The sequence below is a fragment of the Dermacentor andersoni genome, chromosome 4 (genome assembly GCF_023375885.2).
Source record: "Dermacentor andersoni chromosome 4, qqDerAnde1_hic_scaffold, whole genome shotgun sequence".
NCBI lineage: Eukaryota > Metazoa > Arthropoda > Arachnida > Ixodida > Ixodidae > Dermacentor > Dermacentor andersoni.
The window spans coordinates 24888077-24914973 of NC_092817.1; the positions used below are offsets into that span (position 1 = coordinate 24888077).

Sequence of the window (26897 nt, forward strand, 5' to 3'; positions counted from 1 at the left end):
ATCAGCAAGGGGAATCTCTTGTTCAAGAAAGGCTTCAGATATCAGTCTCTGACGTGCAGTAATAATCTTTAATATTTACGGAACATTGCAAATTTTTCATTGCTCAAAGTACTCAGAAAAATAGCTCTACGCCTTCTTGAAGGTTTAGAGAATGAATTAAATTGCAAGAAATGCTCACGTAGAAAATTATTTTGCACAAGTTGGCTTATTGTCTTCGAAGGCTTTGTCACTGATTTGCACAATAATTTGTCAGTGCTTCTCCCATTTCTTTAGCCCTTCCTGCTTGTTGCCATAAGTAATCTGTGATGCACCGTCTTATGTTAAAATAACTTTCTGCACTTCACTTTACAATAAGACTGTTATTGCGACAATATGTGATAGATAATCTCCGCTTCAAATGTCCACGACAATACATTGAGATAACCGTTAAAACTAGTGTAGTAAAGTTTAGAGCTGATGTTCAGAATGTCAGGAATAATGTGTCAGCAATGCTAGAAGTGTGTGGACATTTCGGAGAATGATCCAAAAGTAACAGGCCTGCTCTGCACATGCAGCACAGTCACAGCGTAAGCTGGTGAAGTGGCTCCATAGGAGCTCCGTTTTGGCCAGCATGAGAGTCGTCCCTGGAAAGTATCTTTGCGTCGTTTTCACGGGAACGAATGGAAGTGTCCGCCGCCGTCTACGGAGAGCTGCAGCCGCGTGCGTAACTCTACGATTCGCTTCTCCCGGAACGATTTGTACCTTACGATGAAGCGCCATAAAGCGTACCGCAGTGCAAACGCGGGCACCGGGACTACGCGGCGCACATCCCTTGACACGTGGCACGATGCGACGCAACTGCTCCATGTCGTGACGCCTGGTAGAATACAACGCAACTGCAATCCAAAGTTGCCCCTTTCTCCTTTTATTCCCTTTATCCCTTTCCCCAGCACAGTGTAGCCAGCCGGTACTTACACTGGCTAACCTCCCTGTCTGTCTCCCCCCCCCTTTTGTTTCTCTCTCTCTCTTGCACGTATCGACGCTACGGGTATTGTGACAAGTGACACGATACGTTGCTGCTCGGCTGCTGCTGCTGCTGCTGCTGATGATGATGATGATAATTTATTGGCATCCCCTTAAAAACGGGGCAGCAACAAATAGTCACCGAGGCTGTTTGATGTAATCAGGTATGCTGTACATGTCTTTCACTCTACCTTCTTTTCTAAATCTCCTAAAAAATTCCTTTAACATGCGTGGAGGAACCATCCCACGCATGGTCAGTCTTCTGTGATTCCAAGGCAGCCTTACAGAGTGTACTCTGAGCTCTGCGCCATAGATCACATGAGCAGCTCGTCGCAGAGATCAGAGAAGTCCACCATCGACTAGTTGACGAAGGACACGATATAATATATCAGTGGTTGCCTAGTCACTGTGGCATACATGGCAATGATCGAGCAGACACAGCTGCCCGATGTGCCCATGACGGCGTCAACTGCGTTGCCATTCCTCTTTCGAGAGCCGACGCAGCGAAAAAACTTTCCGCACTTGCGCGTGACCTGACGTTAGCCCAATGGAATTCATCCGATTTCACAAGTGCACGCCTCCCTACCCTGGACCTTGATTTACAGCTCGATATTCCGCCCGAGCTTCCACGACGCGACTGCACCCTTCTTGTCCGTCTATGGCTTGGAGTAGCATTTTCAAATGCCTACGCTTTCCTTATCGGAATGGCCAACCGCCCACTGTGTGACTTCTGCGGGTGCAACGAAACGATCGAGCATCTTCTTTGTCAGTGCTTTTGTTTTAACCCACAAAGAGCAGTCCTCTCAGCCACCTTAGACAAACTGGACAAGCGCCCAATGACAGAAAACAAGATGCTTGGAACGTGGCCTACGCGAACATCAGCGCGATCCGCTATGAAGGCGCTGCTGCGATACTTGAAAGACACGGGACTTTCTGACAAATTGTGACTATACACTGTGTGACGTAGGACTGTACGGTGACACTGCGTAAGACTAGCAACGCCTTTGCGGGCTGCGTGACAGTGTCCACAGAAATAGTTCGTGTGTGCGTGGGTGTGTGCGCTTAGGTTTCTTTTTCCTTTTTTTTATCCTTCTTTCTTTCTCACCTATTGCATCCCCTTGCCCCTCCCCCAGTACAGGGTAGCCAACCGGAGATAATCTCTGGTTAACCTCCCTGTCTTTTCTTTGCCTTTCTCTCTCTCTCTCTCTTGTACGGCCACCTATGTAACTGCTACCTGGCGTGCCACCAGGTGCAATAATCTGTAGCTGGAACGCAGTGTTCACCTGTCGACGCTACGCGCATCTCACATCGCGTGAATTCTGGGGCGCTTGGACGCGCGCCTAGGGCATACTGTAAGGGATGGATAGGTGGGCTAGTTCTTAATGCATTGGTATAAAAACATAGAGCGCTATAAACACACAGGAGGTAGAAAAAGGAACACACATCACACGCGCTCTTTTCATGTTTCAGGGCATCTTTTCGCAGCAGCTAGTAAACGCTGGCGTCGCGTAGTAATAAGAGTAGTTGACTGCCGTCCAGAGTGGCACGGTTCCATCCCTGCCGGAAGCGGGTACTTCTTTTTTATTCCTGATGATAGCTGTGACCGAAACTGGCGGCGGCTGTTGCGGGTGTGGACCATATCGCCAACCGGAACGGCTATTGGAATGAGCACATAAAGGCTTACGCTGTAAAATTACGAACGTACTATTCATTGCGCCTGGCAGCTCTGTGAAGACATCAACAGTGCGTCCTTTCGGATATTCTGTTGAAATAGAAGGAGACATAAAAAAACAGACATATGAAAGTGAAACTTGGTTGATGTAACGTCACTTTTGCGAAAAAAAGATTCTGTGCAAATCTTATTACAACAGTTTTTTGGGGCCACCGTTTCTATTGTCAAACTTGCTATTTTATCTTCTTCTAGACGCCTGAGAAAAAAAAACTAAACATTTCTCCTACGCGAAATAGAAAAAGTATTTGAATAAAACTATGTTGCTTTTAAAAGGCTCGTTCGCTCAGTGAAATAAATTTTAGAATTGTTGCTGCATGCAAACAGCCTAAAATTTATGCTTGAATTTTTGTAACTGCAAACGGGAGACACTCAGTGCTTATAATAAAAGACACAGGCAATGTTTGTGAGTTCGCGAGTCGTACTAGAGATTACTAAATACCCGTGGTAGCTCGTTTAAGGTTGATGCCGCCTGCTGGGCATGACAAATGAGTGATGCGTGGTGGCTGCGGAAAACTTCAACAGGAACCAACGACTCGTCCTTGTTGATGTACGTGTAGAACTCCTGAGGCTATAACAAGGAGCACTATAAGCACCGCAATCTCAGCATCAGGGAACGGTCCTTCTCTCGAATTTCGGTTGTGGGTCTCCAGTGTAACCGATGTGCAGGGCTTTCTTTTTTTGTTCTAGGGATGATAGTCATTGGAGTAGTTGCCGAACCATATTGAGATTCATACGACTCAGGGATGGCGAGTAATTTTGCAAAAGTCGTCGCACGCTATGTTATTCCCTTGCACTTGGGTAACGATTGCATTAGAATAAACTCGGAATCTCTTTCTGGATTGCCTTCCTTGCGCTTATATATCGTATTTAGTGCGGTATAGTTATTCGCTAGGATACGTTTATTTTATTCAGAACTACTTCGGGCACCTTCACTTTACGCCTCGCTAGCGTCTGCAACTTGTCAACTGTTTTATTAGGGAGCTTTAGATAATCTGTGCGCAGCATCTGGGCACTTTAATGGTTAGGCTGGTGGTTCAATCAACCACATAACAGTTATCTCGAGTTCCCTACCAGGCCTCTGGCCTGATGTGCTATTCCGTGAACACATAAGAAATTTGACAGCCCTTTTGCCTTTTCTTGTTTTTGCTAGTCAATCGTTTGTTTTATCTGCTTCTTTTCTGCTTGATTAGCTGTAACTGTGACCCTCTAATCATCAAAAATATCAAAGTTTTGTCAACTGCAACCCTCATAGCTGCCACAAAAATGGGAAACAAAACAAAATACTAAGAGAAACTAAACCTTCAGAAAACGAAAAGCAAAACAAATGTTTTATACCAATTCTTTTCTTTTGTTGACGCTCTACAGTAAAAAGAAGTTTCAAACACATACTAAAGGCTGTCAGGGTTGTTCGCTTTAGTGGGTTTCTTACGCTACTTCTAGCACATTTGACTTAATTCAAAAAAAAAAAAAATACTCTAATGCGGACACATTGAATCGCTCAGGAGGCCATGAGAAATAGATTTTGGAAGCGTAATTGAAAATCACACGACCTGCGAGAAGACCAGTGAACCGATATATTGAACTCCGTTCTCGCTTCAGCCGTCTGCTTATTGGCTTCGTTTGTGTAGACGTCCTGTGTCACTTTCACCGTTTTATTTGGAGCGTATTCTACATCTATTGTATGTTGCACTTCGCTGGTATATCACATTTGGCGGATTGAAAAAGAGAGGGCTTTTTTATGCATGTCCTAAGACGACTTTTACTTGCTCGCAGCCTAAAAGGGGCTGCAATATTGTATGCGTACTGTCTTTGTCCTTTTCCTTCTTTGCTAAAGACTTAATGGTAAAACAATTTCTTTTTTTATGGAATAGGGGCTGGGGGTTGGGGGGACTGACAACGCAATGCGGAGAAATAGAGGCCAATCAGGCTTCCTGCACGACTGTACTAAAGGGCTAATGGCTCACATTCTATTGTGTACAAGAGGTCGGTACGGATCCAGAAGCGTCATTTTATGTTTATTTTGAGCTCGACCAGTGACCAGCTTCATTTTTAACATAGTACGGCTTCCTGTATTGATTACTTGCTGTGACTATGAATGTGCTACTGCGTCTTGACTAAGTGAAATAATAGGGCTGACCGAAAGAGAGAATCCTTAAGGTTACGGCAGGCCTGTTGCGAGTCGTTACCGACTCGCAACAGGCCTGCCGTAACTTTACCAACAGACGAACATCGCTGCTGGCGGCTCAGATTCAAGGCCCGATGCTGCAAAAATACCATCAAATCGCGTGGACGCCGGGCCACGCGGATCTGGAGTGGAAAGAAAGGGCGAACGCCCTAGCTCGAGCGCTAATCAACCGAGCGGGGCAAGACCAATCTTCTCATCAATCCCCACCTTTTACCTTCATGCCCCTGCCGTCAAATTACTGCGACCGACTCGAGATCCAGCTACTCAACCGCAAGATTTATCCTCCGCCTCACAGAAAACTCAGCACTGAAGATGCAGTAGCTCTCCGGCTTATTCAGACCAACACATTTCCAAACCTACACAGATACAGTAAAATGCTCCCACATACATATCGCGGCATCTGACCCTAGAGCGGCGACACACGCCCTACACTCTTTCACATCTCGTGGAGGTGCAGGGGCGAACCTCAACCCTTAAATACGCCTAGCACGTCATTTGAGCGGTGGGAGGTACACCTGACCGGCGATACCCTGGCAGGACAAGAAGCTCTCGTCCACCAAGTACGTCGAGCAGCCATGGCCACTGGAGTCCTGGAATGAGGACACCACCGACTCGACCTCAAGAGCAACCACCTCGATGGTCCAAATAAATGTTTTCTCTCTCTATCTCTCATAATCAGAAGCCCACGTTTTCGCGCGGCGAATTGTCTTCATTCCTCTGTCGAAACAGTGGGTCGCTGGCGGAGTATTCTTTTTCTCGGCAACTAATGATTGCACTAACTTTTGAATCTCCTGTCTCTCTTCAAAGCAAAGGCGCACCCGCCAGGGCCGCTGTATCTTGAAATCCGTCTGCGACGGGGACAAGGCCCACCGCGGGCGTGTTCTACTCTGGGTGGCGCCCGCCCGGGCCGCTGTATCCTTAAAGCCATCTGTGACGGGACAGAGTCCGCCATGCGCTGCGTTTTCGCGGCTTAGTTCGCGTTTATGCGAGAGGCTGCGCGAAGGTCAATTCGCTCGCTGCTGCTGACGCGCTTTCTCAATCCAGCGTTTTGACAGAGTTTGCGCGGTCATCGAGTGAGATGTGTTCATGTTTGCTTGTGCCCGCGTGACACCATGCTTGGTAATTTAGTTAGAGTGCCTGTGTTTACAAGTTTATACGGGCGACAAAACTACTATTCTTACTTCGTATAGCTGTCCACTAATTTGCTATCGCAATCGATACTTCGCCTTTCGGGTGGAACTGCGACTTCTTTAATATGGCGTTGGCATCTGCCTCCGGAACTTATCAGCAATGTTTACTGGAAGATTATAATCAGCGATTGAAACGCCATACTCAGACAGCATGGCGACCGGCGCTTTTTGATTCACCGGTGATCGCTTGATCGCGGAGGAGGCCAAATGCAGTTACGATGCATCAAAACAATTCTCGCTTTCATCTGACATAAATGTGCATCATGTCAGTGTTACCAGTGCCCACAGGTGGCGCAAGAAAGTACTGGCCACCATGTTGCCCGAGTACAATTGTTTAAATCGCTGAGCAGAACACGTGCATCTAAAGCCACCAACAAAACACACAGCATTGTCATTTTTTCCTGAGCAAAGAGGACAATTAACTAGTTGTTTTCTTTAAGGAGATAGCATCAAATGGACTCGTTTTAACGCCTTATTCAATATATCACACCATATATTATTCTCGTTGACACCATAAACTGTACACTATGCTTCAAGTACGGAATATACATTGCACGGTGCTACAGCGTTAGTGGCGCTGGTCGCAAGCCAGCGACATCTGTTTTATGAAAGGACTGCTGCTACGTGATCCGGTCACGCCCCTCATTACCTAGATAACACGAACTCATGGATGCGTTCAGTGCAATATTCAAGGAAACCTAGTGAGAACATGTGTCCAGCGGGCCGTACCGAAAAATCAGGGCGGGGCCACTGTGGTCAAATTGTCTAAGAATGCAAATCAACCTAGCTCATATTGCAGATGTTTATTCTACTCCTGCTCGCAGACAAATTCTTCGCTGTAAGTTCGCAAATTCTGTAAGTTATTTCTGTAGTATTTTCTTTTCGCTGCACATCATGCATCAACAATGTTGCTCGCAAGTATAGATACTTTTTACGTTTGAAAAATTTCGTTAGTTGATCTCGATGATTCTCAGTTTCATTGTAAAATAGAAAATCCTCGGGAATTCCATTCACCCTTTGACCCGACCACTGTATTTGGCAAGAGAGGAATGTTATTGTGTTGGGGGCCTAGATAACAATTAAAAACTCTCTGTGATTGTTTTCACACCAGTTATGCTACCTCTAGGGATCCTACAAATGCCTACATATACATGCAATGCAAAGTCAGGTAATTCGGGTAAGTAAATGCAGTGCCTAATTGTCACTGGATTTAAACAGACACTTGCGTCCCTTTAAAGTAAACTTTGCGATTTCTGATTTGTGGGTTTGTTCTTATCCAGAATCAATACAGCCTTGCTCAGCGCCATAATTGACACTGCCACGCTGATCCTAAAGACAAGTTCGTGTTTGCATGTTTTTGACTATTCTGCTTGACAATTCTCCTATTAACGATCTTCGGTAATGAGCCAACGTTTGCATTCAATATCCGCCCAACCACACCTTTTGTTAGGAAGTAGTAATTTGCAGAAAAATGAGTTCACTGAGCGTGGTCTTAGCTTTACACGCACTACGGGCTTACAAAGCTTTGTTTGTTGGGACTATCGTTACAAGAATACAGGTAAAAGCGTTTTTGAAGAAGATTGATGTGACAAGTATTTTTAAACATAAAGCGCTATTTCAGTCTTCGTTATGGTTATTTGTTATTTTGGTTTCCTATCTTTTTTCCCAGCGCACAGGTTCGATAAGAAAAGCTCCGAACAGCCGCACAGCCTTTCCTGTAAGTTAACTCCTCCTCTCTTTTCTTTGAGAAAGTAATTTTGGCGAAAGCCTTAGAGAACGATAGCAAGCTTGCCCGAGCACAAGATTTCTGGCTAATTCTTGACACAGCGGACAATGATGACATGCAGTTCCGGAACGAAGACACTTCGGTTATTTTAGTTCAGAAACACAATGCAATTGCGAATGCTGACAGATGTCTCCCCAATACTCTAAAGGTGAGTGAGAGCTTAGCTTTGACTACCAGAATGCGCATATAGCGATTTTACGTAAGGACAGTTCATTCAATGAATATACTATTCCTACTATTATATTTGCGGTTGTTGTTGGTGGTTGTCATGCTGGTCCAGATACATGAAATTTCTATGAACTTGTTTTGTTGAAATGGTGCCCGTCTCTTACATTCGCTAGCCTATAACGCCAACGAACACTAACGAAACATTCGTTCAAAATGTTCAGCAGCAAACACAAACATAAAAAATGTAAGTGTGCTTCTAAAAATTTCACGGGTATTTTAACCTCATTTTTATCAATGATTGAGTTCCTTGCGATAGTACAAAACGTATGATAATGCTTTCCACCATCTGGGTCATATACTGCCAAGGCGCGAACGTTCGCAGGAAAGACTAGCATGTGAAATATACTCTGGTGAAATTATTGCTCTCATTAGAAATATTTCAGGCGCAAAGCAGGACTGCAGCTATGCCTGGGTAGTCTCTACATCTTCAGCGCATTTTTTTTTATGTGGGCAGTTGCCCGCTGTTAGAGCCAACAGAGGAACGTGTAGCACACGATATTCGATTGGTCACATATGGGCACCCACATGCACCGACGTGGTTCCTCATATGTTGCCAACTGCACCTCCGAAATAACCGTTCATTGATGTGATGTAACGTTCACTCCACCACAGCTAACACAGTATGCTCTACCGTCCGTCATAAGGAACACACAGTAGTGCAATGTGGTGGAAACCTTCACGAAACATGGCATTCGAAACAATGAACTATTGGTGGGCTGTTGTTCAGTACAAGAACAAAATGCATTTATTGGCATGGTCCAGCAATGTTTAGGTGGTCGAGGAGATAAGTTGCCGTAGAGGGATTCAGACCATGTGTGTTGTTTCTGAGACGCTCGCATGCATCGCTCACTGCATTGGCTGCCACGTGCGCTCGTGTTCCGTACAGCATCAAGTGACTGTATAAACTTAATTGTTTGTTTGCTCGGTGCTTGAGTGAGCTATTAGTCCACTAAAGCATTTAGTGCTACTACATTTACTCTGGGGTCCTGCATATTGGGGGCCTACTAAGAAATATTTACCCTCAGGTCACTTTGTATTATGTACAAACAAAGGAATACCCATGAAAATCTATTCATCTCATCATCGAATGCATCAATATCAGCTTGCGCCGAACATAGTGGTATGAAGGTTTGCTCCTCAGAAATTATAGAAAAAAATACAGAGATACAGTCAGATTTCACGATTAAGCATCTAGTCTGCACACGTATTCATTCCTGCTTCTATACTGACACAACACGCACTTGCCGGACTACGCAAAATACAAACATGACGACCATTCTCTCCCCTCATTCTTTCAGCCCCGCCCCCTGCAACGAACGGTCTATGTGTTGTGAAAACTAGCGTTCTCAAAGCAGATGTACAGCAGAGAGCAACGCTGGCATAATACCGGCATGATATGATCTTATTTTTCTAAATCTTACTTGCACACAAGTGCAGTTTTATTGAGCAGCCCTCCTTGTGCTAAGGTGGCAGACTCACTGAACAGCCCTCCACAAACAAGCCGCGCCACAGCTTCGAATGTTTACACGCTCAGGGCGTCTGGAAGCCAGACAGATTACAGGCGACAGCGTTGCCAAACGGCACCTCTGCACCATAGGAAAGCAGCAACGTGATTTCTTGCAGAAGCGACGACCCCTGGCAGAAACTAGGCTAGCTTACGCAAGCCAATTTCTCTTCATAACTGGATAATCCAGACTCCTTGCCGAATAACGCTTCCGTGGAAAGGCGCCTGTTCTTCCCTGCTTTCTGCCAATCCTGGCTTTTTTTTTTCTCACAGCTACTCTTGTTTTTTAGTTGTACGTGTCCCCTTTCGTTTTGGTCGACAGGCCATCTGTACGACTGAGTGCTTGTGAGGGAAGCAAGCTAGCCGTTAGAAAGGGCTCGGCAATAATCATTATTTGTGGCGCTCAGATCCCAGCCAAAGGAAGGCCGAGGCTGACCTAGGTCAAGGTGTTCGCGAAAGACTCGTAGAAGTTGCAGTACTTCGGTGTGACCTTACCTGCACCTGGTCTGGTTATCAAGAGTGGCATTCAACTTCGATTTAACGTAGGACTCTTATCATAATTAACAAAAATAAATCCCTTCTTTGGTGGTAGGGGTTCTCAAGAACGAACTAATAAATTGTGAAATAGAAACAAAATTCACATTTATTGTTTTAATGCAGCAAGACTATCTGAAACGGAATATTTACTCGTAAGACGGTATCCTGATTAAAAATATAGAATGTTTTTTTTTTTCGTATAGGTTTTCTATAGGTCTTCCCGCTCAATTTAATCCGAGCGCCAGTCAATTTAGTCTAAGCGCCAGTGAAATTAATGCAATTGCCAATGATTTTAATCCGTGCGCCACTCAATTTAATCCAAGCACCACTCAATTTAATCCAAACGCCAGCCGAAATGATCCAAACGCCAGTTAATTTAATCCAGGCACAATGGAATTCAGAAACCTATGGATTTCAAGACTTCTGAAAATTTATGAACATATTACGAGTTAACACCTTGACCATGAAAGAGCGAGGTGGTAGACCAGTAGCTATCCTGCCACTGGACTAACGACAACTTTTGGAGGTTTTTATTTTCCACTTCATTATGAGAGCGACACAGAAGATGAAAATTATCCGAATTAATTTAGAGGTAACGTCAGCATGAGTACGTCGAGTTAATGGTACACATGTGATTTGGTCATGGCTATCAAACGAAACAATAAAAGTCGATTCGATCATAATCACTAGGCCCTCGCCGGGAGGCTTCGGTCGCTAGCGAATACGATTCACTATTCTACGTATAAACTCGAATGCTTAAGTCACTGGTGAATATTATTCACCCATTTTGCTATCACTGAGGCAGCTTTCACTCGTGAGTGCCGTCAGTAGTATCAATCAAGCTGTAGCAAGATGAGCACTTTTGTGTTACCACTGTTAACTGACGCCGCCGAGCTTTTAGTGATCACTAGTGATGAGCTTACTGCGATGTTCTACCATTTTCATGCAGAATAGTGTCATAGATATAAAACAAAAGGTCATTCAGACGGCGATTCAATAACTTTTATTTATTAACTATATCAGATACTAAGGTTGGTTAACTAGTGATGAAGAATAACTTTGTGTAATGTGATGGTCACAGCGATCATCCATGCACGGAGTCAATGTTATAAGTGAAAGTGTCAATACAAATGAGTTTTAATCAGTCAGCTTTGCTAATTGACATCACAGAGTCATTAATGATCACTAGCGATAAGCTCTGTTCGGTGTTCTTGTACTTTTATGTAGAATAGCGTCATGCATGTCAGATGATAGGTCATTCGAACGATAATTCAAAATTAATAATCTGGAGCTGCTAAGAATTATTCACTAGTAATCACGAATCACTTTGTTTGGTATGAGAGCCGTAGCCACGATTCGTTCATTTTGCCACAGGTATGAATGTGTTTCCTTAATTACTTACTTCTGAGATTGCTGATGTAATCGAATTACAGGTGGTTAGTAGAGACTATGTTCAGTATAATTTTCTCGACTAGTCACAAATCACAGCTTAAGGGACATAAAATGAAAGGCTGCTGAAAAAGTGATTAAGTTATGACAGTTATTAACTGAGAAGTTTGAGCCAGTAGTAAATATTAGTAATTTTTTACCATTATAGCGTTTACTTGTACGCGCTTCAACTCACTAAAGTTTCCATAAACCAGCAATAATTTGAAGAATATAAAGAACATCAGCGAGTGACTACGTGCACGATTGATGGCAGCCGCTGCCATACCAAAGTCGCTTGTGATAACTAGTGACAAGTGCTTAGCAGCTCCTAGTTATTAAACCTGAATTACCATTTGACTCAATTTTAATTTGATACTCGTGACTTTATGGTGGAAGAAGTACGAAAACAAAGAACTGAGATTGTCACTAGCGATCACTAATCACTCTTCACTATCAGGTAGCAATGGTAACAGAACAAATGCTTACTGATAGTAAATGATCATAATTGGATTGTTGTTCAAAAGTTTTCATTTGACATGCATTGCGCTATGCTACATAAGTATACAAGAACACCGAACAGAGCTTATCGTATTGATCATTATTGGCTCTGTGATGTCAATTAGCAATGTTGAATTATTAAAACTCTCATTTATTGACAGTTTCATCCATACCATTGACAGCGTGCATGAATGGTGGCTGTGACCGTCACACTACACAAAGTGATTCCTCATCACTATAGTGAATCAATGTATCTACTGTAGTTATTAAATTATAGTTACGTTATTGAATCGCCGTCTGTATGACATTTCATTTGATAACTATGACACTATTCTGCATGAAAATTCTAGAAAATCGTAGTAAGCGCATCACTAGTGATCACTAAAAACTCAGCGGTATCAGTTAACAGTGGTAGCACAAAACCCTCATCTTGCTACAGCTTGATTGATACTACTGACGGCACTCACGAGTGAAAGCTGCCTCAGTGATAGTAAAATGGGTGAATAATATTCACCGGCTTATATAGTAGGCATAGTGAGTCACTCGTTTCATCGCATTTCATTGGATATATATGAAGTTATTTTGTGCAAAACACCGAGAACCCTGAACTGTGCATTATATTTCACTTGTGCTAACTAGTGACTCGACCATATCAGTTAGGTGTATTATGCAAATAAATTTTATTCATGAATATTTTAGTGGTAGCGACGACAAGGTGTTCGAATAGAGGTTGCGGATATCGCAGTAGAATAGAGAATCGTATTCGCTAGCGACAGAAGCCTCGAGGCGAGGACCTAGTGATTATCATCGAATCACCCGTTATTGTTTCGTTTGATAGCCATGACCAAATCGCATGCGTATCCTTAACTCCACATACTCCTGCTGACGTTTCCTCTCAATTTATTTCGAGAATTCTCATCTGATGTGTCGCTCTCATAACGAAGTAGAAAATAGAAACTTCCAAAAGTTGTCGATAGTCACGTGGCAGGATAGCTACTGGTCTCTCACCTCGCTCTTTCATTTTCAAGGTATTAACTCATAGTATGTTCGGAAATTTTTAGAAGTCTTGAAATTCAAAGATTCTTGAATTCCGTTATGCCTGGGTTAAATTCACTGGCGTTTGGATTAAATTGGGTGGTGCTTGGATTAAATTGAGTGGCGCTTGGATTAAATTGACTGGCGCTCGGATTAAATTGACGGGCGCTTGGATTAAATTGAGCGGGGAAACCTGTAATTTCAGTATTTATGCCCCCCCCCCCTTCCCACTTACCTTGTCGCGCTTCAATCGTGCACCACTAACCGATAGTTTTGGCGATAGGTTTTGACACGCTTTTCGTTCCAAGCTTCGTGACCTATTTAGATGGACCTTGGTTCCGGCTCAATTGGTACGGTCGCATTGAAGGGGCCGTATGCGGCGAGAAAATCTGACAGTTGTCTACTAAAACCTAAGCATTCTTTTCCACCGCAAAGGCCGTGTAGACGTGCATAAGCTAGGAAAAGCGACTAAGCAAAACTAAGCATAAACAAAGTCACAGACGAGCCAAACATTGCTTATGTATTAGTCGACAATTCTCAGAATTTCTGTATTGCTTGTTTCTTTGGAAAACCAGACACAGTTGTTTCTACATTTGCGCATGCTCCATTTGATCGAAGCTTCAAAAAGGCAACTTTCTGGTGTATTCAAGCAACGGAAACAAAAACAGAAATCGATACTATACTCTAAAGTAAAGATATATCCATGTTCTGACATATTGTACTGGGAAGGGTTGCGGCGCGTTTACTAAGAAAGCATTTCTGAGGAAACGCTTTCCATTTTTTTTTTCGTTTACAACCGCGTTTGCGTGCAGCTTTTATGTGAGCAAGAAAGTGCTTTAGTGGAGCTAACAATTTTTTTATGAAGTATGCATTGAATGGCAGTTGGACATGGAAATCGAAACGAACGTTTCTTGCACATGTAGCAAGACATGCCGCATATAAACTTAAAAAAATTGTCCTGATTCTTTGTCGCAGTCCCATTTTCATTCTTCCATGCTGGGAGGCTAGCCTGCGTTGGTATATGCGTTGTCTCTCGCGTTATGTGTCGTTTTTTGTGACGTCTTTTACTGACTTATATGAAGGATGAGTTAGACAATCATCAGCAGACAGCTTAATTTCATCGCTCTGCATACACATCCGTTTCAATCAGTTGCAGTTTTAAAACAACAAACCAACACCAAATGAATCAGCGTCACTGGCTTTTGTTTGAATCTTTCTTTTTTGAGTTGTTTTGCATACTTTAGGCACGATAATCCTCTTGAAAGCACAGTTATGGAGGAGATAAGTTTGCGGATTAGACAGGCATTTCTAGAAACATTGGCGCAGCGTCGCAAATCACTGAACTGCTCAATAATCTTTCGGAGCTAATTACGTTCTCAGCTTTATTTGGGAGGCATTGTGCTGCAATGGCATTCGTGATAGAAGCTTACTCGTCAGACGACCATTTCACTCTGCTGTAGTAGTCTCCCACATTCTACGCACCCCCAGCCTACAATGCTTCCACTCAGACGGGAAAAATAAACAATCTTTGCTTACTTCCCCATCCATGCGTTCGTAACAGATATGGCACCCGTGGTTTTCCGCAAGAATTCTTTCCGTGAAGCCTCGCTGATTGTGCTTATTCGGCAGTACCAATGTTTGCCCAATGATGTATCTAGGTAAGTAGTCATAGCATGTTGGTACACAGAGGAACGATCCCAGATAAAACAAAGCCAACGTAAGCGCCAAACGGTCCGGAATAAGGTGGATTGTTCAATCGCCCGTTTTAAAATGGGTGGCTATAAATGTTCCGTGGGCGTCAGTGGAGAACGGTACCTGGCAAGCGACTCTCGTGCGCAAGGAGTCGTGCGATGGCGCAGACGCCCCTGTTCGGTGATTTTACCACGAAGCTAATGTGGAGCTGCATCGCAAGTAATCTCCAATTGCCGCCTGTATTCTGAGTGTTGGTGCTATGAGACAGGGTGAATGCAGAATTTGCTCGAAGTAAAGATTTACGAAACAACGTGGTCCGTGCGAGAAACAAGCACCTGGGTACCTGAGAACGAATTAATGGATCTACTACCAAGCTTATTGTACTTAAGGGCACTCGCTGCTACAGTGGTTGGTGCGTGATGGTAGACATTGGCAAGGCACAAATGTGATGAACGTTGAAGAAAAAGAAAAGAAAAGCATACACCGCTATTGTACATCCAGTTCATCCATCTTTCTAAGCCCACACCTGACCCTCTCCCTTTTTTCTGTATAATGTTCAAGTTAGCAGGATTACAATTAGCCGATAAGTACAAAACTATTGTGGCCCCACAAAATCAGCTCTAAATGACATTACGTTTACCGTCGTTAGGAGAAGCATAGACGGTTGTAGCATTAACTTATTTATAATGAATGTTTCGCTAATATTGAAATGAATTATTTTAAATAAACCCTATCCTGTTTATCCGTATTGTATATTAAACTGTATTGTTGAGATGTAATTGTAGTCCACTACATGGTATTTTCCGTATTTGTATGTCAGTACAAGGCCACCACACATTGATAACATTTTTAATGCTAAGTATAGTGTCTTTGTAAATGTCGTTATTCAGATTACTTTGTACATTCCTATGCTGCAGCTGCATGTCTGAGTTACCGAGGGGATGCTGGGCTTCGTGAGGTGTTACAAAAGACTTTTAGACCGAGCTTTCGCGCTTGCCGACGTAATCTACGAACAGAAAAAATAATAAGAATAATAAATCATGTTTATTTAACGTGCCCAGGAACAACCCTAAGGTCTGTCTACTGGCGCACGCATACATTAAAATCCAAAAAACAAAGAAACAAATACACTGCAGGGGAATATAACAAAGAAAGCAATGAATAAAAAGAACAATTGGGAAAAGAACGGAGTAGATATAACAAAGCGCGCTGTATATAGAAAAGGAAAAGGAGGAGAGGGGAGTTTAACAATGCACGAAAGTATAACAGAACACGACAAAGCTCAGGAAGAAACGGTGATAGCGAGTTATGAAAAATATGAAATCATGAAAACAAGCGTTATAAGGACACTGTGTTCTGTGGACGGTTGTGTGCTGTTGATGACAAGCAGGAACACGAAAAGGTCTATGTTCTCTCGTGATCTTACACCGAATACGAAGCATGGTACAACTGGGGAGTTCGAAACAGGTGGGGATGCCGTGAACGAGTTTGAAGAGAAAGAGAATGTCAGCTCGACTACGTAGGCGGAGCGAAGTAAGGGCAATGGCAATAGTCTGACAGTGTTAGACAAAGTTCATATGTCAGTGTTTGCAAAGCGGGGCTGATATATGCTTAGAAAATTTTTGTGGACCCCATATATAACCTCACTGTTCTGGAAAAGCCATTCCAGGCGACTGATAACAATACTATGAAATAATGTTTATTTACACCGAAAAAAAATGCAGAACTATACCAACAGGATAGTGTATGCCTCAGCGGACTTGTAGGACCATGCCTATAAACATGATACATATTGTGAAAGAAATGCAGACATCGATGAGACATGAAAAACAAAGAAAGAATAAACGACAAAAAGTAGAAAAGAATAAGTTAACATTTGATTATTCTATTTAAAACAAAATAAATTGAAGCATTAAATATTAATATGGAAGGAAACAAATTTCAACATAGCTCCTTCAATACTTCTTTCAGTAACCTTTTTTTAAGTCCCGCTAAATATTTCATTGTTCAAGACGTCCGGCAAATATGCACAGCGTCTGTCCGCACCATACATTGTAAGTGAACGAGTAACCACATAACGGACGTGTTCTTGAAGTTCTCCTGTGGCGATATTTTTTCTTTGAATTCGGAATACCAATAATGTTTCACAACCCTTTCGATGAGCAAGGATTGAAAATTCGGTATACCAAGTTCATGGAAGATATTTGCAAATGTTGGGGAATTGTAGGTAACATCTTTTAGGAATGCTCTGTATATTCCTGTCTACCCGGCATCTCCGACGATCCGAACAGAAGGCGAAGACTGTAATGCCGTAACTCAACATACTGTAACCCAATGCATTATAATCGTTTGTTTACAGACAGGGGCCCAAAACTCTTGATATGAAACAACAGCCAAGCGACTGACCTCTGTTCTGAACGAATAAGTGATAAGTGCTGTTGCCAAGATGAGTTACTATCGAAAGATATTCCAAGATATTTAACACAATTCACGTATGGAATAACCACACATTTACAAGAAACAAAGCTCGGCTTTTGCAACTAGAGAGGCATGTTAATTACAGTAGTTTTGATTGGCGAGCGAAAACAAACAACTTGTGCTTATGGGCGTAGACAACACTTCCATTATTAGTGAACCAAAGCATCGCATGGCAATGACGTGTACATTATACGTACACGTTATTTTGCGAAAATTTCAGTCGACATATTGTAGGAAAAATGTTTTGCCAGTAACCCAGTGTCGTCAGCATACTGGAACACCGAACATTTAGAAATTGCCAAAGAAAAGTAATTCATGAATATGTTTAACAACAATGGCGATAAAATTGACATCTAAAGAACAACAGCATTCAGCGACAACTTAGAACTGAAAACGCCCTCATCATCGGTAGAGACCACTTGAAATTTGTCGTTGAAGTAATTTTCGAGAATGTTCTAGAAAGGCCCACGAAATCCCCAGAAGTACAATTTAAGTAACAAGATGTGGTCGTTCAGGGTTTCACTTTCGCTACATCCAAGAAGAGGGCAAACGTGAAAAGATTCTGAATGAATCCCAAGAACAGTTGATCTGAAAATTCCTCAACTATTGCAATAGTACCACGCCCAGAAACAAAGCCAAACTGGTGATCAGTCAGGAAAGAAAATTTGTGAACAAGAGAAGACGTAGTGTGGCAGACAATTTTTTTTCTAGAACATGAGCAATAACTGGTGAGATAGAAATCAGCCGACAGTTTTTGATCTCACCTTTCTTCCCTGACATGTGTAGTGGTATAACAACTGCTGTTTTTATGCATTCCGGAATTTCTTCACCTTCCAGTAAACCTTTCAGTATATGAAGGATAATATCTGACGACGCATCGAAATCCTTTCGGATGATATGTAATGCTGTTACATCCTATCCAGGGGGCTTGTTAGGACGGTAACTGAAAAAAAAAAGCTTTCCAGCTCACACCTCGAAATTATCGGAAGAGCTGACGCAGACCTGGATTGCGCTACCGATCGAGTGCTTGTGGATAGAGAGACAGCTCTATGGGACGCACTTAAAAAGTGCCTGTTGAAATAACCTTTCACTGCTGTGGGATGTTGCTAAAAGAATAAAAGACATACCATTTACTGGAACTCACCCCTCTGAGATGATACCAAAGGCCAAGTTTTTCATAGATTTGTGAAGATTTCTGGTATTTATGAAAAAGTAACGGCGTTTGGTGCCACGCAGAACAACAGCTCTATCACGTATGTCAGTATCAGGTATCAGGTAACAATCAGGTAGGACAGTATGAGTGAATCCTGAAACGCAGTATTTACAGCAGCATAATTATAGAGCTCTCAACCTTCAGTGTTCCCTTTATGTTTTGGGCGTGGTTGATTACGTTCGGCACCGATAGGAAGAAAGAGTCGATGCGCCTCTGACCAGAAACTGACATTGAAGGTTCAGCGAACGCTACCGTTTCTTCACGGCGCTCGAACATATGGCCCTCTGATTCTGATGCGCTTCCATCAATCGGCCCGTCACTCACTTAATGCAATGGGCTCGGGGTTGCTTGTTTGATTTTCTTCCCATCTTTACCAATGACCTAGTTCTACTCCTGATTCATGGCTCTGTGTTCTTTAGTAGTTCTTTTATCAATCTTTTGTGTATATGCTGATTTATTTAGCCCCATTTTGAACTTTCCTTCCCACTATAATTTTTCCTTTCCCGTCAAGTTTGCCCTGACAGCTAATTCCTTTCCTTCTAACGCGTATGTGTTCGTTTCTTGCCATTCGCCAAGCGGTCGCGCAGGATGTTTACTCAACGGGCTGTCAGCTTCCGGGTTCCTAAAGTTTCCTCCACAAACAATTGCTACGCCGTGTATGCTTATAGATAACTTTTTAACTATATAACTTATAGATAACTTTATACATAACTATAGATAACTCATACTTTTTGAGTGCTCAGGCAAAACACATCAATAACGCACTTACAAGGCCTCAATCACGCACAGTAGTCTAAACGTCTGTGTGTGTGTGAATCTTTCACGTTTTCTCACTGCAATAAAGTTGTGTAAGCTGAATGAGTTTCTGATGCAACCGGGCAACGTTTCCTGAGATGTCAAAAAGCATGACGGAGTCAAGTTAAGTAAACAAATAGCGTAAAAGTTGACAAAAACGACAATAAAAGACCGAGAGGATAACTGAGTAGAGTTGGTTACAAAGGTTATGACCTTCCATTATGGCTCAGTGGCCATGGCGTTCTGCTGCTTTGCACGGGTTATGAATTCGAGTCCCGACAGTGAAGGCCGTATTCAAATGGAGGTGCAATGCGCGTGGATATACGTTGAAGAACCCCGTATGGTCAAAGTTAACCGGTCGTCGTCCTCAACAGTGCCTTTTGAACCCATGTGTTGGTGTGAGAAGTTAAGCCCCACGAATGAATCAAAAGCTATGCTTTCTTCTTAATAACAAGTTGTTCGTACCTAATAATTTAACCCTGCTTATTATTTCTTTAAGTTTACTTTTCATCGCTGTGTTGTGTACAGCTTAATTTTTATTGAGTGCCATTTTGTTAGGCGTAATCTTTGGGGGGACAGTTCCAAAGCTATTCAAGCTTCGGTGAAGCATTCTCTTCGAAAAGAAGAAAGGCAACGAACAAAACTAAATTCTCATGAACACTTCGCTAACCTGAATAGAGTAAGCTGCATTTTGAAGATGTAGGTTAGTTCAGAGAGCACAACTGAAATGAGGAATCTAGAGTTGTAAAGGTTGCTCAGAAATTATTGACTTTTTTCTCCAGAGACAACGACAAAGGAACATCGTCAAAGCATAAGAACAATACGGTTTTAATACATATTTGCAGACAGATCTTGTGTTCCGAACAAAAAAGTGTCCTGAAATTTTAGCGCAGCTCGATACGTGTTTTCATTTCGCGTTTTACATGTATTCAGACCAAGAATTTGAGACCGAAATCGCCGCATCGACTGGCAGTGGGCCAGTGTCGTCAGCGCATTCGCAGAGGGAGGGGCATTATGGGATAGCAGGCATGATGAGCGGCATCAAAACCCGCTTTTGAAGACAACGACGACGAACCCGCGAGCAGTGGAACGAGCGCGTTCTCGCGGTTACGCCGCGGGATGCAGACGCTTTAACCCAGGAACGGGCGGCTAAGATCTGTGCTCTAAAAGCAACGTTGCAAAGTTAACCGGACGCAGCACTCAAATTAAGCCTTTCTAATGTTTTTTTTTGACAATGCGGAATTGTAATGGTAGAGATAACCACAGTGCAGCCTTGTCCCTCTCCCTCGTCGCCTGCTTGAATAAACGATAGACAGGCTCGGAATAGCAATGAGCACTGTTTTATCGTGGCATCTGCACTAGAGCCTCCAACAAACGTCTGATCAGATATTCTAGCGTGTTACTTCATCCATGTATTTGACTGTTCCACTGGGCATGCTTGTAAACGCGTTCTTCTGAAAAAACATATGTGTCCTTACAGCATACTTGACTAGGCCTATCTGCACGGAGCTGAAGTACATGTTAGAATTATTCTACATTATTTACTTAGCGTAGAGGCCTTACATCAGGTACGTACTTTATTTGCCCATTCCATTTTTCTGAACACACGCCTACACACAAGCGTGTTCTTGAAAGTTAGAACTTGTTTGAATGTGCGCCGTCATGTCTGGAACAAAGTTGGTGGAGCTCCGATCATATTAGAACTGAGATGGTTTCCTTAAGCCGTAGAGAGCATCAGCAGCAAACGCGTATTACGTAATCAAAGCACCACGGAGTTTCAGGAGTACTTGCATTTCAAATCCCAAGTCAGCTTCAAATGAAAAACAAAACAAAACAAAAAGAAAACAGGACAAGCACAAAACAGAGTGGTGTCTAGACAGGCGCCTGGAATGTAACTGCAGCTAGTGAGAGCAAAATAGGAGTCTCACGTATAGAAATACGCAAATACTTATAACACTTACACACATGGCAGCTTCCAAGAACTGATTGAGCAACTTCATTTTATTTATGAGAGCTCAAGGTACAGAGTTGTACACTGCAGAGGGGAGGGGCGGCAATACATTGAAAAATAAAAAGTATAGGATTAGTTCTAGGAATTCACAGTGCAGGGACCAAAATAAGATATTGAAAAAAAAACTACTAATATTTACATAACAACCGAAAAAAGACTCAGATTATAAGAAGTAACTAAATAAACAAAGAATACACTTTACCAAGCAGACTACGTCCACGAATAAGTATGTAATTAAAGCGTTTGCTATCAAACATTCTTTCATGTAAATTAGTGCATTCTTAAGAAGAGCGGGGTCACTGATGCTTGCTAATGAAGGAGGTAGAATATTCCAGTCGATTGATGACGGGATACGTCAAATTTATGTACGTGATCACGACGCGCTGAATAAATAAGGCGCAGGGTGGATCCAAAAGCGGCGAAAAGATGCGTTGTGGTAGTAGATTCTACGAAAAAAGGAAATACGTGATTCCTTTCTGCGGAGAGATTATAATGGTATTTGGAGGGTCACTGTTCATTAATGTAACACTGGCAGTGCGATGGTAGTTAGCTAGGATGAAACTAACAGAGCGATCTTGTACTGATTAGATTTCGTTAATTAATGTCATCTCATGCGGATCCCAAGCGGATGAGGCATATTCCAATTGGGGGCGGACGTAAGCTGTGTACGACAGGCATTTGAATGAAATAGGCGCAAGCGAAAAATTTATCTTCAAATATCCTAACGTGCGGTTATTTTTAGATATTACGTACTGTACATGCTGCATTCAATAAAGATCGTTAGTCATATGAACGCCAAGATAACGGTAGCATGTAACGGACTGAAAGGGGCATGTGCATGTGATCAGAAGCTACCAGTGACATTTTAGCTCAGTCGCGTCAGAGTACATTGACCAATTCAACGAGAGCGGCCCTCTTTGAATTCGTGGTGCTTCACAATGTCACCGCCCCTGGGCCCTCACTGTTGAAGCGAGAGCTATTGTTTGCTCATTTCACGAAAAGTGATTGAAGATTCGACGACCGATTTTTTGTTTCTCTTTGTTTTGACATTCTGATACATATGACTACATAATCTTATAACAAAGTAAGACAAATAGTTCGTAGCTGTGCTCAGTCTGTGTGTTCCTACGCTTTCCTGCTTTTCATTGTTATGCATTCTAATTTGTTAATATTACTTTTACTCTGACTTAACTAAACGAAACTATTCGTGAACAAATATTTTGATTCGTGAGTCTGCGAAGGAACAATGAACAAAACTTGAAACTTGCTTTCATCCCGCTTTTACGGAGCATTCAACCGCGATCTCACACCTTATTCATTTTTTTTTCTTCTCTCGTTATTTGGCACTTGAAATTACTGCGCTAGTAAGTCGGTCCTTTCCGCTAACGTGTCCTGAAAAGGAGCTCCCAGTCCACTGACATTCTTCCACGGCAGCCCATGTATGCTCCAAGTGGTATTCAACTGAGAAGACAAGAAAACAACTTCTGTCTCGCAGACTTCGACGAACACTCTCGAACGAGCATTAGCTCCAATGGCTTAGCGCCGTCTGCACTGCGGTGCATTGACGCCGGCCTCTAAGACGAGCGGCTATTACCAGTGGATCTTGTAGGGGTTGAGGACGGACTTCGGGATGAAAACAAAACTTGGGAGGGTTTATTTTACATTATATACAGAGAGGTGAGAGTCAAGCAACAGTCGTACAGTCATGACGGGCCGGCAGCAACTCGGACGCTGCGGCCCGCGGCAAGAAGTTCGAGAGAGGTGAATCCGGGAATGCTCCGGTCTCTCTCGAATGCTTCTTTTAAACCCTTCGAGCACTGGAAGTCGCGTCATGTTCGGCCAATGGGAGAGCCCGCTCAGATGACGCCACCTTCGGCCAATGGTAGGCACCCGTGCGGTGATGTCACACCCGGCGGCTCACCGCGGTCTTGCCTTGCTGTGGTGCAATGCTCTCTTCAAAGGCGGAGAAGGGGGACGATTGGGCTCCATTGTCCGAGGGCTCACCTGCTCCCGGTGGTACGGCCCCGCTGTGGTGGCAAATGCCTTCTTCAAAGGCGAAGAAGGGGGACGCTTGGGCCTTCCCGGTACATCACAGCCGTCCGGTTGTCACGGCGCATTACCGCCGTCAGGCCGTCCCGGCACAATACCGCCGTCTTGGTTTGGCACCCACTTTACTTTCAACAGTGCCGGGCTATCCCTTCGCTTTTCTGGAAGAGTCAAGCAGTGAATAGCTACCGCGGGGCACACGAAGTGGGGGCCGCCAACTTGTTTGCACTTGTCGTGCCTCAGGAATGTGTCATCCATGCTTCTGCATTCCTTACGTAGCAGTGGCGCGATTCGATGTGGCCTGGGGAACTCGAAGTAGGCTCAGGAAACAGCCCCATATCTAACAATCTTGCATGACTCGCCTTTGAACACTTCTTCAATGGTCGCTATAAAGGACTCCGCGCGTAATGGTTTCCTTGACACAGCGGCTGCCCCAGCGGAACGATGCGAAGGTGCACAGTGGAGCCGTCAAGGTTACGAAGCTCGCTGGTAAAGTGGGCGCTTCCTTTGGCGAATGGGGTGCGAGAAAATTGAAACGCGTGAAAAAAAATCATTAGCGTGTGCGTTTCCAAGCGGAGCCTACGCGGTAGGAACCACCGTCACTTGTTGGCCAATTGAGCGAGGGAGGTCGAAGCCGCTCCCTTCGTAAGCCACCTATCCCCCAAAGATTTTTTTCATGGCGTAAGCATTGCCTATGAGAACCTGAGTAGTTTTTCGGAGTCTTTATACGTAGCTTTCTTTTTAGCGTGACAGCGCCGATTACAGCGCACCCTGCTGAAAACTGCGTAGAAACATTTTATGCGTGCCGTACGCAGCCACTGCCTTGCATATCTTGTAACCACTCGCCTGTGAAGAGAAGGAGAGAAACATTATATATATATATATATATGTATATATACGTGCGCATCCGTGTTCTCATACGAACCACAATGGTGCGCGTACGACCGACAACGAGCGCAGCCACGGCTACCTTCTCATTTCTTAGGTGTAAAATGAAAAGCAAACAAATATAACCACGCTTTGGGCGCCGCCGCGGTACTACCGCTAGCAAGGGGGGCTGTGGTGACGAGTTCTCTATTGTTCATCTGAGATCATTACTCGACGCAAATTTGACACGGTAGCTCTTTATGTTGAGCTTGCAACATGATAAAACAGACGACCTTCGATAGCGTTCTCCATAGTAACTATTAAGAGTTAGAACTTATGGAAGAAAGCTCGGCTATTTGGATTTAAAAAAAAATTAATTATGGGGTTTTACGTGCCAAAACTACTTTCTGATTATGAGGTGCGCCGTAGTGGAGGACTCCGGAAATTTCGACCACCTGGGGTTCTTTAACGTGCATCTAAATCTATGTACAAGGGTGCATTCGCATTTCGCCCACATTGAAATGCGGCGACCGTGGCCGGGACTCGGTCCCGCGAACTCGTGCTCAGCAGCCCAACACCATAGCCACTGAGCAACCACGGCGGGTAGCTATTTGGATTTCAGATAACTGTTGCGTTTCCAGTGCTTCAAAAGAAATGGAAAAAAGTAAGAGAGTAAAATGAACACGACAGGCCTGTCGACACCCTGTCCGGTTCTCTGTCCTGTTCTCCTATTCTGTTCTCTTTTGGCGTCTGACTTCTGTTTCTTCCGAAGTGCGGGAACTGCATCAGTTATTAAGAGCGGCATAATGCAAGTATGTATATGAACTTGTTTTCTCTTCTGCAGTGCGCAATTACCCTAGAGAAACAGTGAAAAACAGAAAGATGTGAACTGGATTGAATGACGTGCTTTTTAGAGGCATATTTCCCCCCTCAGTGGAATAAGCATATTGTTCTTCTTGCCCCCTGTTTATTTCACAACAAAATTTCACCCACTCAGTCATAGACGGATTCCAATACATTCTAATTCACAGGCTCACGGCCAGTACAAGCTAGAACGGTCCTGACCTCTGGAGCAATTCTGGATCTAGTGCTATTTCAACGTCGTGCATTTCATGGGCTTTGTAGCGTAGAGGTACGGCTGCAACAACGTGAATCGTTAGAACCAAGGTGTGCTGCAAGCTAGCTGAAGAAGTGATGATATTGCAGCTCAAACTTGAAAGAAAATTCTATCTGGTGTGATCCTGCATCCACAGAGTATGATAGCATTGTGTTCTTTCGAATCCTTCGAAATAATTTGTTATGATCACCTTTACTGCAAGATATTTTCTACCCCAAATGCAAACTAATCACACTGACTATTATACTCTTACACTGATAAAACCGTAGTATTAAATAAAACAATATGAAAGGCAAATGCAACCATAATGACATTTGTCAGAGACATGCGATGGGTGAGCAAGCATATATAACGACGAATATCGCTTACCACACAGTCGCAATGTAAATGTAGAAAATTGGGAAGCATAGAGGGACAACTCGGTGAGAAATGACACAAATAAAGCATCAAAATAAAAGTAATATATTATAAATTATGAGAAATCAGAAAACACTTGATTATGCAACGGCGAAATCAAGAGTTAAGTACAAAGTCTCCGAAAGGCGTGAGTGCGCACCGCATAGCTGCTCATCAGGAGCACTACAGATGAACCTCTTGCAATGTGAATGAATGACTGGAAGGTTTCCAGTGCGAGGAACGATGTGTCCTCCCGAGATAATGTGTTGGCCACCAAGGAGAGACACATAGCGCTAACGGCGGCCACTCGCCGCCGAGTGATCCTGCTTAGTCGGCTGAATACTTGATGGCTACGAGATTAGAGGAGATTGCACCTCGCGCGCCGACCAGCTGTACCGAAGCCCGCGAATCCGGCTCACGCCTCGGGTCAAAGCCAAAGTCGTACTCTTCGGGCGACGTGATGTGACAACGCGATCGCTAATGAAGCGAGCATTTCGATAATTATACGCCGCTTACGCGCTGCTATCACCACTAATGCTACATAAACACTCATTTTTATTTGGTTTCGTTGATATCCAGGAAACTGAACCGTGGTTATCATGACTACCAACAAAAGTTATTGGTTCAGCTGGGAGCAACCTTATATCAAGAGTGGCGCTTCACGCTTTCTTATTGAGATTTCGTGTGTCAGCATAGTAAACATAGCCCGCTCGCATGTATGGCAACCGTCTTCATTGCATCTCTCCTTAAACGGAGCATCTTGGTTTGTCTTCTCTTTTTACAAAAGTGCATTGAGAGCCTGTAGACTCTGATGATCGTGCATGCTCAACACTGTAAACGTTAAACGCGCAGTCATCTGATAAAATATTTGGTGTCTGCAAGTGTATGGTTGTGGGTGTGACTGCGTGATGTGTGAGTAACGTGCCTCCATGTGGTGCATTCGTCTTTGGTTTAGTGTGTGCCATGCATATGCGCACGCGTGCTCCCGTGTGTGCTCATTGTATACTTGTTCGGCAAGTCGCCCAACACCTGCGAAAATGACCGACAAAATTATTGTGCTATCCTTACGAGGTGCACTAAGTCCTGGATGTCTAGCACGTTCGTTTATTTTTCCGAACATACGCGACAAGGCGTCTTCTTTTTATTACTTGATATTT

General features: G+C 43.4%; 1 long non-coding RNA gene across 2 annotated transcripts in view; it reads left to right on the forward strand.

Annotated features, from left to right (window-relative positions):
* LOC129386127 (uncharacterized) overlaps window positions 1–26897 on the forward strand; it is a 262611-nt gene that overhangs the window by 87834 nt on the left and 147880 nt on the right. For both annotated transcript variants that reach the window (XR_011893591.1, XR_011893592.1), the window contains one exon: window positions 7779–7826. This is a non-coding gene — a long non-coding RNA (uncharacterized lncRNA). The remainder of the gene's footprint in view (window positions 1–7778; window positions 7827–26897) is intronic.